The 15,000-nt window shown below is 45.1% G+C and overlaps 1 protein-coding gene and 1 non-coding gene across 3 annotated transcripts in view; both read left to right on the forward strand.

Moving 5' to 3' along the window:
- LOC143298926 (protocadherin-1-like) overlaps positions 1–15,000 on the forward strand; it is a 358,571-nt gene that overhangs the window by 212,550 nt on the left and 131,021 nt on the right. The gene's annotated exons all lie outside the window — the stretch shown is intronic.
- Positions 4,131–4,203, forward strand: Trnak-uuu (transfer RNA lysine (anticodon UUU)). The gene has a single exon. It is a non-coding gene; the product is annotated as a tRNA-Lys (tRNA).

The raw sequence follows: 15,000 nt of genomic DNA on the forward strand, positions 1-15,000 counted from the left end.
TTTTTTTAAGTGCAGCTCGATTTTCATAGCTCCTAGTTGGTCTGTTTCTTACGCAGGGGAGCGCCGCCCTGGTGTTTGCGTCTTCCCTTTTTCTGTGTTTTTTTTTTTACTTTCATTCATTTCATCAAAAGAATAAGCTGACGCAAGGCGTAGTTACAAATGTTGTTTTGCTGTACCATGGATTTTTTTTTTTTTCCCTTTGTGCAGCCTCCCTCAAGGTTGGCGTTGTCTTGTCCGGAAATAGTTGCAGAAAAAACAAAACACCTATCATAATGGTCTGGATTTCGATCCGAAGAAAATTATTTTTAGTGGAGCATAAGAACGCACATAATAAAAGGACCATGTGGATATGTTTGCATTCAGGAGTTTCTTTACGAAGTTTCCTGGAAAGGCGGCTATCCTTCGTCTGCTTTTTTTTTCCGCCGAACATCACACACACACACACACACACACACACACACACACACACACCACGCTGCAACACTCTACATTTTGAAGTGTGCTCGTACAGGGAGAGAGAGAGGGGGGAGGAGGTTGGGAGGGGGTCGCGGAGGGGGCGTGTGTGGATGGGGTGGGGTGGGGGGTAGTGGGACACACACACACACACACACACACACACACACACACACACACACAGAGAGAGAGAGAGAGAGAGAGAGAGAGAGAGAGAGAGAGAGAGAGAGAGAGAGGCAGACATGGTGGTTATAGGATATTGATATTTGTCCCATAACTGCTGCGATAATTTTCCCCAGCTGTCATGAAAAATGACAGGCAAGCAAATGGATGAATGACTAGATAAACCAATCAGTCAATAAAGCTCGCACTTCATCTAGTCAACAACATATGAGCGTGCTCTTCACAGACGAGTACAAAGCAGGGTGTGAGCAATGTGGTGTCAGTCTGGGGAATCTGTCTGTCGGAAGATGTTAGAGATGTAAAGTCGAACAGTGCAAAGGTAGTCTTTCATGCCTGCGAAAGCTGCAGCGTTGTGGAAATAACAGAGGACTTTGTTGTTTTTTTTGTGTTTTTTTTTTTTGTTTTGTTTTGTTTTGTTTTTTTCAAATTGTACAGATACAGTATCTCACCCATACTCAGGATATTCTATTTCATTTTATTTTGTATCATTCTGTTTTATTTTATTCGATTTTATTGGAAGGAGGGGGGATAGTGAAATTGTACGAGTGCGGTAATTAGTATTCCCATCTCTTTCGAGCTCGCGACTTTGTTTTGAACGAATTGAAAATTAACTATGGAGGAAAACGTTTTGGAGAAGACGATTTTTAGGAAAAGTCTTTGAAGAGGATGATTTTGGAAGGGAAGAATGCTAAGAGCTTTTGGGAAGATTTTTGATGAAGGCTTTGGGAAGGAAGATTTTGGAGGATAAGGCTTTAGATAGGAAGATATCGGAGGGGAAGGTTTTGGGAAGGAAGATTTTGGAGCATAAGGCTTTAGATAGGACGATATTGGGGTGGGGGTGGGTTGGGAAGAAAGATTTTGGAGGATAAGGCTTTAGATAGGAAGATACTGGAGGAAAAGTCTTCAGTCCTTGGAGAAGATATTGCTTTGGACAGGAAGATTTGGAGGAGAAGGCTTTGGAGAAGATGGTTTTGGAGCAGATCTGGTCTTCGGAGAAAATTTTGAACGGGAATCTGCAGTACATTGCGTAGGACGAAATATGGCTGATCACACTAAAGTATTGTCAACACAGTGAGTTCATTGTTAACCAGATGATTATGATTATACTTTGACAAGAAAAATCAGATCATCATGTCAGCAGGGATAGAACATCGTGGGATAATCAGATGACCGGAGTACAGATATATATATATATTATTCAGATGGATGACATCGACAGAAAGATATTATGTAGCATGTGAGATGACTCTGGCAGAACTAGATTATGAACTGTGACAGATGACTGTGATGGATATTAATGTGATGGATGACAGCGGTGATTGTGAGCAGAGTCAGGTACTTCCGACAGTCTCAGCTTATTGTGATGAAACCAGCGTATTGTCAGGAGTGGTTAGCCGTCTGCAACACAGGTTTGGCATCACGCTGCCCTGAAGCCTTTGATCCTGTTCTGTGTTCACCATGTGGAATTTGGCACTGTACCTGTTGAGACTGGAATGGGGAGTGGGTGTGTCTGTAACACGTGCCGAACATCCCAGGTAAAGAATCTCTCTCTCTGTCTCTGTCTCTGTCTCTCTCTCTCTCTCTCTCTCTCTCTCTCTCCCTCTCTCTCTTTGTCGCTCAATATCTCTGTCTGTCTGTCTGTCTGTCTCTCTATCTCTGTTTGTCTGTTTCTCTGTCTCTGTCTCAGTCTCTCTCAGTCTCTCTCTCCTGCTGCTCTATCTTTCTGTCTGTGTATCTCTCTCAGTCTCTGTCTGTCTGTGTGTCTGTCTGTCTGTCTCTCTCGTTCTCTCTCTCACTCACTCACTCTCTCTGTACTTCTCTTTCTCTCTCACTCCCCCCCCCCTCTCTCTCTCTCTCTCTTTCCATTTGTGCAAGTCAGTTTGCTGAGGTATTTTATTTTCATTCCGTTACGCTGGTTGTGGCCAGTGCGGTCGCTCCTTAGCAGAAAGTTCCAAACCCTTAATTAGCACGCCTTTACTGCGCGTTATGAGTTGAAAAACGTAAAGCGAACATTTAAACTGTGATTACCTCTGAACACTCGGCTTATATCACAGATTGATATAAGTTTACATTTGGAAGTACCGTCTAATCGCTAAGTAACGCACCGCACCTCTCTGTATCTCGCGTGCACGTTAACTCTCTCCATACGAACGGCGAAAGAGACAACGTTAACAGCGTTTCACCCCAATTACCATCATCAAAATATTGCAAGCGGAAGGCTCTTATACTGAAGAGGTGAATGTTGACCAAGAATACCACAATTCTGACGATGGAAGCTAAAGGTTGGGTCATTCAGACACCCACTGGACATCCGAGGGGTCTGTGTAGAGGAGAAGAGAGGACTGGCCGTACTGAGTGAGTTAAAGAACGGATCGTGTAATATAAACTTGTTTCGCGCGCAGATTATGTGTGCATGTGGAATGAAAGGGCATAACTGATATATATATATATATATATATATATATAGAGAGAGAGAGAGAGAGAGAGAGAGATACATACAGACCTAGCTACCTACATACATACATACACACATACATAATGACAAACAGGCACGCAGATTGACATACATATTGACAGATATAATGACCCCCGAAATCGGAGTATGGCTGCCTACATGGCGGGGTAAAAACGGTCATGCACGTAAAAGCCCACTCGGGTACATGCGAGTGAACGTGGGAGTTGCAGCCCACGAATGCAGAAGAAGAGGAAGAAGACAGATATAAATGGAACTCTCCCCAAGAACTAACTCACCCTTTACCCCATTTATCAAAAAAACCCAAACCAAACCAAAAAGAAAGACAGAAAAAAAACCCAACTGAACACACAAATATAACTGGCAGTTCCCCCTCGCCAGCAACAAGTACAGGTGCTCCTCACGAACGACGCAGTTGGAGATAAGGCCTAAGGTGTTAGTAGTTTGGCTTCAGTCCTGCAGGACACGGTTGGATCGGAAGTGTTAGATGCTGGAAGGAGACAAAGGAGAGAGAGAGAGAGAGAGAGAGAGAGAGAGAGAGAAGTGTTATGAGCAGGGAAGATACACAAGCAAGAGAGACAGACAGACAGACAGATAGAGAGAGAGAGAGAGAGAGTAGTGCTATGAGCAGGAAAGATACACAAGCAAGAGAGACAGACAGACACAAAGAGAGAGTAGTGTTATGAGCAGGAAGGATACACAAGCAAGAGAGATAGACAGACAGACAGACAGAGAGAGTAGTGTTATGAGCAGGAAGGATACAAAAGCAAGAGAGAGAGGGGGATGGGGGTTGGGGGGGGGGGGGGGGTACTTAAAGCCCGTTAACAGGTAGATACAATTGAACTGGCACGTCGCCCGTCTTCGCCTTTGGTCCCTAATTTCTTCCCTCGTTTCGTGGAAAATTGGTAATTTGCCTATCGAAGGTCGGTGATAAGCTGACTGCGGAACGTGCGGCATGGTAAGTAACGGATGCTTTTCTTCTTCTTCTTCTTCTTCTTCTTCTTCTTCTTCTTCTTCTGCAGCCCGGTTAGCTCAGTCGGTTGAGCATCAGACTTTTAATCTGAGGGTCAGGGGTTCGTGTCCCCTATTGGGCGCTGCGATTTTTTTTTTTTTTTTTTTTTTTTTCCCAAGGCCTGACTAAGCGCGTTGGGTTACGCTGCTGGTCAGGCACCTGCTTAGCAGGTGTGGTGTAGCGTATATGGATTTTTTTCCGAACGCAGTGACGCCTCCTTGAGCAACTGAAACTGATACTGAAACTGATCATCTTCTTCTTTTAAATTGAGTTGCACAGACATACGCATCTCAGGTGTTTTCTCTGCCGTGTTTAAAACTTCTGCGGAAAATTGGGTCGCATGATATTTTTAGGTGGGCGCATGGCCTTTACGAGTTAACGAGTTAAAGAGACTGACTCCATGGGAAGAAGTCTTAGAAAGAGAAGGCTTAGGGGCGGGGACTGGGTTTTAGGGGAAGGGGGGTTGGAGGAGAGGGTGGGAATGCCGTGGGAAAAAAAAAGGGCTAATCGTAAGAGTCATACTGTTCTGAAAGGACAATTGTGATAGTAATATTGTAACGATATGTGTCTTTTTTTCCGGGGGGGGGGGGGGGGGGGGGGGGGGGGGGGCAGGGGGGGGGGGGGGGGGGGACAGACCGCTGGAGAGTTCGGCAGCCATCTTGGATCTTTCGCATGGGTATCTAACTTTCATCGAAATCGCGAGCAATGCACAAAGGCGATCGACATATACAGAAACAGCAATCATGTGCTGTCTTTCATTTTTCTCAGTTGATAGCCTCCATTGCTACAGCCAAACACTGTACACTGAAGTGTCATCGTGTACACAATAAGAAAACCAAAATGTGAAGCAAAACGTCGAAAAAAGAAGCCTGCTGTTTCGCAAGTTCTGCCTCTCTCGGCTGACTTTTTTGCTCGCAATTTTGGAGAGCCAATCAACTTCCAGAGCACAGGTCATGTGACGCGCCTCCATTAGTCATGTGATGTAAGCACGGAGCTCTCCAGCGGTATCTTCTCGCGAGACGGTCATGTGATATTGTGATAGAATGATTGCTGATAGACCCGACATTTGTGGGACAGAGTCTTGAATGTTTTTCCACATTCGGATTTTGTGATCTAGACGCTGGCAATTGTGGTATTGTCGGATAACTATGACAGGACGCAGTGTATTGTGAGGTAAAATTTGGGTAGTCAGATTCTCGTAATAGTATGATAGAGCCATATCATTCTGACACAATGGTTGGGATGCGAGTCAGACAGCAGTGACATATTTAGACTGATAGATTATTGTGATAGATCAAAACTATCAAAACACAGAGTAGGGTTATTGTGACAGATAATTCTAGGAGAGTACTACAAGGGAATCAGACTGTTGCGATAGAATATTTGTGACGATTGATTGTACCAGAGTGAGTTTAATGTAAGTCATACGATTATAATAATAACAGTGATACGAAATCATATTACTTTGATAGAGGTACACTGTCATGAGATAACCAGTTGAATGTGAGAGAGATGGGTTATTGTGTTAGTCAGGTACACCAGGAAGAATCAGCTTATTGTGACTGAGCCAGCTTATTGTCAGGAAGCCAGGGTGGTTAGCCAGCCGTCTGCAACACAGGTTTGGCATCAACGCTGCCTGAAGCCTTTGATCCCGCTCCGTGTTCACCATGTGGAATCTCGCACTGTACCTGTCGAGACTGGGGGGAAGAAGAGTGATTATTTGTGTAAAAACACTGCTCGAAAGTGTGGTTCGATTCCAAGAGAGAGGGGAGCAGACAGGGGGGTACAGGATCGACTGATGATGCACACACTCACGTGCACTCTCTCTCTCTCTCTCTCTCTCTCTCTCTCTCTCTCTCTCTCTCTCTCTCTCTCTCTCTCTCTCTCTCTCTCTCTCCACACTAATAGCAGGGCCACATGGAGTGGTTTTTACAGAGTGTTTACTTTTACTTTACAATAAACATAAGTAAGCAGTACATACACTAAGGGGTGGGGAGGGGACAGTGTGGGGGTGGTGTATATGATGACACTGCCGGCACACTACAACATTTGTAACATGTACCGAACACCCTTGGTAATCTTATGGTGTTTTTTTTTTTTTTTTTTTTTTGTGGTTTTTTTCCCCGGTTGTGTAAACCAATTTTCTTCAGATCCTTTCTTTCCACGACTTTTGTAGCAGCATCCCATTAGGAGGTTTCAGGTGCTGAACACGCTGCACCGCTCCTCGTTGCACTCAGTGAGTAAATATATGTTTATAATTATATCAAACAAACTTTGGAACTGGGGTCAGCTTTGAAATGCAGTTTAATAGCAGTCTCATGAAGAGCGAACCTAGGAAAAAGAAGAAGAAGTAGGAGGAGGAGGAGGAGGAGGAGAAGAAGAAGAAGAAGAAGAAGAAGAAGAAGAAGAAAGACAGCAACAAATGGTAGCTGTAGTTGCATTAGTTGTAGTAACAGCATCAGTAACAGAAGCGGTTGTCGTTGTAGTAGTAGTAGTAGTAGTAGTAGTAGTAGCGGGAATCCAGTAGCAGTGGATGTTGACGGCGGCGAAGACGATGATGATGATGATGATGATGACTGTCATAATAATGAAGAAAATGAAAATGATCCTCTTGTCCTTATAATTTCTTTCTCCGTGAAGGAAAGGAGATCTGTATGTAGAAACACACACGGTGAGGCTACAAGAAGGTAGTAGAAAGCAACAGCAGCAGAAACAACAACAACAACAACAAAATGAAGGTAGGATGTTGTGCACATCTTGGTTTCGTTAAACCCTCCCAGGGAATGCTGACGCCGATAAGGCTGTGTCCCGAGAGGAAGAGAGAGATCTTTGTGAGTCACACTTCACTGTTGGGTCAGGCCAATCCGTCCTTGTGGCGATAGAAAGGACACACGGAGGAGGAGGAATGAAAGAGAGAGAGAGACAGTGATAGAGAGAGGGAGAGAGGGGGAGTGAGATGAAGGGGGTGAGGGCAGAGGGGAGAGAGAGACACACACACACACGGAGAGACAGGGGGAGAAAGACAGTCAAAATGTACAGCGATAATACTCAACAATGGTTTGTGGACTTAAGCATCTGCTCCTATTACCTCTCTCTCTCTCTCTCTCTCTCTCTCTCTCTCTCTCTCTCTCTCTCTCTCTCTCTCTCACACACACACACACACACACACACACACACACACACACACACAGAGAGAAAGAGAGACAGACAGACAGAGAGGTCATATGCACTAGTAATGTCGGAACCGAACTTGACAACACCAAATTCATTTGTAATGCAAAAGATTGTTTGCAATGAAATTCAGGCCAAACGAATCTTTATCTACCATGCCAGTGTTTCATTTAAAAAAAATATTAAAAAATGCAGGACATCTTTATCGATTCCTTGCATAAAAAGACAAAACAAACCAGATTTCTGAATATGCTTTAAACGGTGAACAACATCAGAGAGAAGGAGAGAGGTGAAGAGAATGAATGAATGAATAAATAATTTTTGTTTTCCGAGTTTTTTTTTTGTTTTTTAGTTTGTTTGTTTTTTCATCCAGCCCTGTAAAACAAGCAAATAAACAACAGCAGAAAAAAATAAAACAGTAACACTAATTAAAAAAAAAAAAAAGAATAACAACAGGGTGAACACGACATGATCAGCAGCAGTCCAGCGCCAAACCGAATTTTGCCATGTCGCCATCTCCCTCCCAGCAAAGAGATCGGAGGAGAATGAAAGAGAGAGAGAGAGAGAGAGAGAGAGAGAGAGTGGGAAGACGGGGAGGGGTGAGGAAGGGGGTGGGAGGGGGCGGCAAGCAGGCAGGCAGGCAGGCATGCAGGGTGACATACGGTAGTCGGAGTCAGACAGGAGACACAGAGACAACAACGGAGACATGAGAGAGAGGCAGATAACCCCTAAAGCCACACCCAGACAGAAAAGACCCAGCCCCCCCCCCCCCCCCCCCCTCCCCCCACCACCACCCCCACTCCCCAGCAAGGAACGGGCTTTATGATTTAAGAATCATGAAATATGATTGGAGCGTTAAAAGCCTCCGCACGACTACGTAATAGCGATGACGCAGAAATTAAATTGGATACAGGAAAGTCCATTGGAACAAAATTCGATAGGAAAGGCGGGGGGGGGGGGGGGTGTTAGAGGGGGGATAGGGATGGATATGTGGGGGGGTGGGGAGACTTGTGGCTTTACGTCCTCGTGAAATGTGAGTCCAGGTAATTATCCCCCCGCGATGCTTTTAACCTGACATAACCTCTAGGCTTTCTGTTTCCAATAATTCATTTTTTTATGTCCGTGTCTGAATTCCTGGTGGGTAGACAATGTGTCTGTCTGCCTTTCTCGCTTGCCTCCCCTACCATCTCTCCCTTCCTGTCTCTTTTGTCTCTGTAAGCCTACCTCCCCATCTGTCTATTTCTGTGTCTGTCTCTTTCCGAGAGGTCCCTTAGTCCCTGTGTGTCAATTTCTCTCCCATCTCTTTCCCTTCTCTCTCTCCCCCCCATCCACATCCCACCCCACCCTCCCGTACCCCCTCTCCCCCCCTTCTCTCTCTCTCATATTGGAAGAATAGGTCCTTCTTAAATGACAGTCGTTTACATATTTCTGGGCTTTTTCTCCCACCACCTCTCTCTCTCTCTCTCTCTCTCTCTCTCTCCACACACACGCACACAATATTATGTATATATATATATATATATATAGAGAGAGAGAGAGAGAGAGAGAGAGAGAGAGAGAGAGAGAGATGTACATGCATCTTGTCCATCTATCTTGCCCACCCCCACCCCCACCCCCCCACTCCCCCCGTCATCCCCTTCCGCCCCAATCCCCCTCTCCCACCTCTCTTTGCTGCTTCTCCCCGCACGATTCGACAGTTCGACTGGCCCAATCCAATCGACTCACGCTTTCACCCACTCATACCTCACCGAAAGTGGCACTGGTAGACTAATCGTTCTTACCAGAAGTTGAGAAGGTTAGGCAAATCAGCTTTCCATCCATCTCGATGCCGGATTTACGCTGCTGCGAGGAGGGGGTGAGGGGACGGGGGAGCTTTGGGTGGGTGGGGGGGAGGGGGGTTGGAATTATGGAGCGGCGGCGGGAAGGAAGGGACAGTGATACGGATGTTGGCCACGAGAGCATTAATAGAACGTGATGCAATTTCCACCCAGATGGGATCTTGTGACACGAACAGATCGGGAAAAAACGGCGGTTAGATGAAGCGGGGTGCGGGTGATGGAGAACTTTCCGTCCCTTTTACGGTATGACATTCCCTAAAAAAAAAAAAAAAAAAAAAAAAAAAAAATTACCCAAATAAAATTTCCTTTTTCTCCATACAGTGCCAGTTATGCTTATAATATTTTGCTAAAAGTTATGAAGTTAGGACATTTTTTGTTTGTTTGTTTGTTGTTGTTTTTTTCTTTCTTCCTTTGTGATGGTTGTGATTGTGTATTGAAGATGTGCTGATGGCATTGTGATCGTGATGGTGGCTGGTTTCGGGCCGGGAGGCGTTTATCGCAGTTTTAGTTTAGTTACGTGTAGCAGTTTGTTACATCTAGAAACCCATAGTACCTTTCTGTCGAAGTGTGTGGTACACCCAGTGAACCACACACAATAAAGCGTGCTGTAAAACAATGGAAAACAGTTGTGATTTATGTGAACCCAGTAGTAGAAGTTCCTTAAACATGCATGCTTTCCCTGTGAAATCATAATTTGTATATATATATATATATATATATATATATTTTTTTTTTTTTTAGAAAATTAAAGCAGTCAAAAACCTTGCCCGATTTATGGATCAGCACTCTCTCCCCCTTCCCTATCCCCCTCACACAGACAGACAGACAGACAGACACACACACACACACACACACACACACACACACACACACACACACACACACACTCACACACACACACACACACACACACACACACACACACACACACACACTCACACACACACACACACACACACACACACACACACCCTTGCATATCGATCAGAATCTATTAAAGGGAGGGAAAACTGTATGATTCCACTGTGGATACTTACGTCCCCCTGGATGGCGGCTGGTTTGTGTGTGTGCCTGGGCTGATGGGAAGTCACGTGCTTCTGTTCTGTGGCCGCTCATGCACGTTCTATTTGGTTTATCACACACACACACACGCACGCACGCACGCACGCACACACACACACACACACACACAGGGAGGGATGCACTTAAACATGAAACATGTAAAAAGAAGTTATATCAGTTGTGCTATAACAAAAAAAAAAAAAAGCCAGCCAACAATGTCTTTTGTTAGTTGAGTTCAAAAGAAACATTTGTGGTGTTTCGTGCTGCATTACAGAGCATTCTAGTATACTTCAACCACAGCAGATTTCTCCGGGTGGTAGTTTGGCTGCTCTCCACAAAGAGAACGCGTCGACATAATCCTACGATGGTTTGTTTGAAGTGAATGGTTGATAAGATGCTTTAAAAGGAATCAGTGGAAGTTTGTGCAACATCCCTCCACTCCTCACAAAAATATTGCTTTGTTTTCTCCATAACCTCTCTCGTTCTCTCTTTGTCTGTGTCTGTGTATATGTCTATCCCTCTCTTTGATTTGTCTTTGTCCCTTGTGTCTGAATCTGTATGTCGTTAATTTTTTTTTTTTTTTTTTTTTTTTTTTTTTTTGATTGATGTGGATACTTATATAGCGCCTATCCTCGGTCAGAGACCATGCTCTAAGCGCTTTACAAACACGGGGACATTTTTGCACCACAGGCTGCCTACCTGGGTAGAGCCGACTGACGACTGACGACTGCCACTGGGCGCTCATCATTCGTTTCCTGTGTCATTCAATCAGATTTCAGACGCACACGCATACACACTCAGACAGACATGTAACACTTAATCAGTTAGAAGCATACTTGATTTCAGTTTAATCGTTCGTCAGTGTAAAGATATTGCCTTAGTTTGGTCTACTTGGCTCAGTTATTTGCTTTGACATGTAGTCAGCCATCTGCGCATTCACAGATAGATTCATGAGCATCCTCCCCCCCCCCCCCCACCACCACCCTCCCCCCATCCCCCAGCTGGATGACAACGATGGTCATCATCGATCTCGATGGACACACACCACCACCAGTCACAGCTCAGCTATGATGGTCTTCCTCCGTCTCTCTATGTCTGTCTGTCTATCTGTCTGTCTTGTCTGTCTGTCTGTCTGTCTGTCAGCCTCCACTGTTTTACATGCGGAAAGGGCCTGGTTCATTAAAACATTTGTCAGTGCCATTGTCATCGTCATTCTGTCTTCGTGACAGTATTAATGGAACGTGAGACAGTGTCCGATAGGACGGGGTCTGAGAGAGAGAGAGAGAGAGAGAGAGAGAGAGAGAGAGAGAGAGAGAGAGAGAGAGAGGACAAGCTAGCAGGCTGTGGTAAAATGTGAGCTGGGGAAAGGTGGATATTTTCTCTTTTTTTTTGTTTTTGTGGTTGGTGCTTTTCACTGTGTTATATAAATATATATATATCGATTTTGATGAGTGTATTGAGTGTTCATTTGTGACGTATTTCTGTCTGTCTCACCACTTCTGTCATCATCTCTTTCTTTCACTCTCGGTCTTCCTTCATTCTTCTTCTCTTCACAGTGCTTCTCTGTCTGTGTATCTGTGTCGCTGTTTGGGTGTTTCTGTGCCCTTTTTTTTCTCTCTGTCTCTGACTCCCTCTCCCTACATCATTCCCTCCATTTCCCTCCATGTTTTTTTTTTTTTTTCTCTCACCCTTTCCTCTCTCTTTCTGTTATTCAATATATCTTTGCTTTTTTTTTTTCTCTCTTGTTCTCTCTCCTTTTGTATGTTTTTTTTTTCGTCCCCCCTCACCTTTCTCTCTGTGACTCTCTCTCTTTGTCTCTAACTCTCTCTTCCCCCTTTCGCTTTCTCCACCCTCCCACCCCACCCCCCACCCCCTCTGCCTCTCTCTCTCTCTCTCTTTCTCTCTCTCGCTCTCTTTCTCTCTCTCACACACACACATCCCTACTTCCTTTTTACCCACTCACTATCTATCCCCTAACCATTCTCTTTAGATTCTCTTCTACGGGAGCAATAAAAAATGGAGTTCCTCAAGGATCAGTTTTAGGGCCACTTCTATTCTGCATATTTATCAATGATCTTCCTTTGTCTTTATCAGACTCCAGAATCTCGTGTGCCCTTTTTGCAGATGACACTTCCCTTCATTCCAGTGCTGCCAACGTTGCCTCAGTTCAGAATTCTCTTCAAACGGGCTTAAATGATGTTTCTAAATGGTGCAAATCCAACTGTATGACACTTCATCCCCCAAAAACAAAGAGTATGATTATCACGTCAAGACAAAAGCACCAAGAAAATCCCCTTGTTCTCACCCTGAATGTCGATGATACCTCCATAGATCAAGTTCGCGAGCACCGCGTCTTGGGAGTCATAATTGATGAAGAACTGAAATGGCAAGCTCACATTGATTCTGTCTGTAAAAGGTTGGCACGCAGTCTGTTCTTACTCAATCAGCTCAGACCTTACATAAACAGTGAAGCTCGCAAAATGTTCTTTCACGCTCACTGTCTTTCTCACGTCAACTATGCATCTGTTGTCTGGAGCTGTGCTGCAGATGTTCATCTTAAGAAACTCAATTCTCTCCACAAGAGAGCAGCCAGATTAATTCTACCAGATCACTCACTGTCAACGTTAGAAAAGCAAGCCAGATTAAATATCCTTCCACTTCAAAACCAGCTAGAATTCAACAAAGCATTGCTCATGTACAAAACACACAATAACTTAGCACCGCAATATCTCCAACACCTGCTCACACGAGCCTCATGCCGATACGGCTCTAACAAATACATTTTGCCACGTACCCGAATTGATTTGTTCAAAACTAGTTTTGCATTTTCGGGTGCATCCCTGTGGAACTCCCTTCCTTTGCACATACAAACGGGCAGTTCTCTTCCTATTTTCAAATCAAGTCTGCATAAATATCTTCACCCCTTCCAACAGTAAATAACTCTGATCTTTGAATTACTGTAGACAGTAACAAAGGGGTCAGTTATGTCTTATTTATTGTATCAGTCATTGTTGCTATTGTTGTTGTTCTTTCCTTGCTTTCTCATTTCATCGTGTTTTGTTTTGCTCTTTTTTTTTCTTTTTTTTTCTCTCGTTCTATTTCTTATGCATGCATAATCTATTCATTTCGTTCTATCATAATCGTGACAAGTGTTCAAGTAATATTGGTGATGGTGGTAGTCACTGTAGTATGCTGCACTTGCCAACATAGATTTCAGAGACAGTAACAATACTGTACCTTTTAAACACCCGGATGTTTCTGGAACTTCTATATTGATGACATCTCTCTCTCTCTCTCTCTCTCTCTCTCTCTCTCTCTCTCTCTCTCTCTCTCTCTGTGAATCACTGTCCTATCCATCTGTCAATCTTAGTGTGTGTGTGTGTGTGGGGGGGGGGGGGGGGAGTGAGGGGATGCTGTCAGTGTGTGTGTGTGCGTGTGTGTGTATGTATGTGTGTGCGCTCGCACGCGAGCGTCAGTGTGTGTATGCATGTGTGTGCACAGATGTGGGGGTGTGTGTGGGGGCCGGGGGAGGGGGGGGAGGGGGTGTTTTCTTCATTATGCATACAATTCTGCATGAAAACTTTTTCCTTTCATTTATGTGTGTGCTATTTGTACTAGATGTAGATTAGCAAGGACAGATTGGAAGAATAGGCAATGCCTAAAATCTTAATCCTTGAATAAAAACGTTTTGAGTTCTGAGTTCTGAGTTCTCTTGTCTTTTACCCACCCCATCCCCTTCTCAGCAAAAGTGTGCCCCCCATCTCCCAACCCCCCTCTCCCCCCACCCCACCCCCAGTCAACCTTTCACTTCCTCCCTGTCTTTCAATGCTCAGTGTGAATGTCCAGTCAGTCAACTGTCGGGGCAGTCCTCCTCAAGAGATGAGGCCACGTGTGTGAGTGTGTCTGTGTGGTGTGAGGGGGGGGGGGGGGGGGGGAGGGTGTTAGAGGGGAGAGACAGCGAGGAAGTTCCCTCCGCTATGGCCTCGATGATGCCAAGTTAGCATTGGAAGGCTGGAGGGGAGGGAATGGCTGGAATAGAGCGGCGGTGGGGGAACAATGACAGGGATGCTGATCCTGACAGCATTAATGGAACGTGAGACAGTGTCCGTGAGGACAGGGTCTGCGAGAGAGAGAGAGAGAGAGACGGGGGCGAGAGGGAGAGAGAATGAGAGAGAGAGAGAGAGTGATGGGAGAGAGAAAAAGAGAGAGAGGGGGGCGGGGGGGGGGGGGAGGTGACAAGCTAGCAGGCTGTGGTAAAATGTGAGCTGGGGAAAGGTGGATATTTTCTTTTGTTGTCGTTGTTGTTGTTGTTGTTGTTCTTGGTCAGCTATCGGGTAGTCCTCCAAGAGCTCGGGGGCCACGTGTGGAGGGGAGACAGCGACCAAGTTCCTACCTCCCCATAGCTTTGGTGCCAAGTTAGGGAAGGAAGGATGGAGGGAGGGAGGGAGGGATGGCTGGAATAGAGCGGTGGGGGAACTGTGGCAGGGATGCTGATCGTGACAGCATTAAATAGGAGTTCGGGGGGGTCTGGGAGGGTGGGAGGTGTGGGGTAGGGTGGGGTGTTAGGGGGGGTCGTGAAGGAAGAGACGTGAGCAGTGGTGGGGAGGTAAAAGTGAAGGGTTCATATTTTTGTTCTTTCACTTTTTTTGTGGGGATTATTTGTGTGTGTGTGTGTGTGTGTGTGTGTGTGTGTGTGTGTGTGTGTGTGTGTGTGTGTGTCTGTGTGTGTGTGTGTGTGTGTGTGTGTGTGTGTGTGTGTTTTTGCATGTGTGTGTGTGTGTTTTCATGTGTGTGTGTGTGTGTTTGCA

The sequence above is a fragment of the Babylonia areolata genome, chromosome 24 (assembly GCF_041734735.1).
Source record: "Babylonia areolata isolate BAREFJ2019XMU chromosome 24, ASM4173473v1, whole genome shotgun sequence".
Taxonomy (NCBI): domain Eukaryota; kingdom Metazoa; phylum Mollusca; class Gastropoda; order Neogastropoda; family Buccinidae; genus Babylonia; species Babylonia areolata.